This window comes from Etheostoma spectabile, chromosome 10 (genome assembly GCF_008692095.1).
Source record: "Etheostoma spectabile isolate EspeVRDwgs_2016 chromosome 10, UIUC_Espe_1.0, whole genome shotgun sequence".
Lineage (NCBI taxonomy): Eukaryota > Metazoa > Chordata > Actinopteri > Perciformes > Percidae > Etheostoma > Etheostoma spectabile.
The window spans coordinates 16,040,386-16,041,342 of NC_045742.1; the positions used below are offsets into that span (position 1 = coordinate 16,040,386).

The window sequence follows — 957 nt, forward strand, 5'->3', positions numbered from 1 at the left end:
AGTAAGGTGTGTCCTATTTGGCAGCCTAAAAACTGGTACAGGCTGTAGGAAGAATGCGGAATAGATCATTGATGCGGTCAACAGTGTTGCTGTATTAAATCGGACTCCAGCTGAACTTTATTTAATTTATACATCCTTGACATATGTATACTCCTAATAGTAATACATAAAGGCTTGTATTGCAATCTCTTAGGCCTACATGTAGGTATATCTATATTTAAATAAAACACACGGTAGCAGAGTTTATGCTGTTTTTTTTAATTTTATTTGTGTTTTTTTTCGTGAGTCAGAGCCAGGCAACAGCTGTGAGGGAGAGCACGTGTCTTCTTCACCTGCGTGCTAGACCACCACCCTGACCCTGTCTCCTGACAGCGGAAGGGCTGGAAAAACATGCCGAAATATGTCAATGGCAGAAAGAAATTGTTCACTTCTGGCCATTAACGATGCTAACGTCGGAGGCTTGCTCCAACCTAAGTCAAATTCCTCGTACGTCTGTCATGCCTAGCGAATAAAGCTGATTCTGATTAAAAGACAAATGAAAACCTGAATAATCAATAAAAATGTTGTACATTGTCAAATTTCCTGTATTGAATTTCACTGCCAAACATAACACTATACCTTTTGAAAGCGAGGAGTATTATCCTGTCTCCTTTGTCTAGCCCCCATTTGGGTTGTGCTGGACACTGCACTTTGGGCATCGGGTCAGCTGGCTCCATCACTACATTTATGGCACCTTGTTTTCCTGCGCAATGTTGTGCAGAACCCTAAAGGCTAACACCATGTTGCAGACTTTTTCTGGTGTGTAGGGTTTCCCCCGCCCCCTCCACCGTGGCTTGTGTGTGTAGGCTACATGTGCACTGTTGCTTGGCTTATAGAGGTCCTCTAAAAGAGCCAGACCTGCCATTGCCGATAAGTGATCAACTGATCTCGACGACTTCTCCTTCTCCTGTTACATGC

The 957-nt window shown here is 43.3% G+C and overlaps 1 protein-coding gene across 1 annotated transcript in view; it reads right to left on the reverse strand.

Moving 5' to 3' along the window:
* Positions 1-957, reverse strand: part of ankrd13d (ankyrin repeat domain 13 family, member D) — an 11,364-nt gene that overhangs the window by 7,177 nt on the left and 3,230 nt on the right. The window lies entirely within an intron of this gene.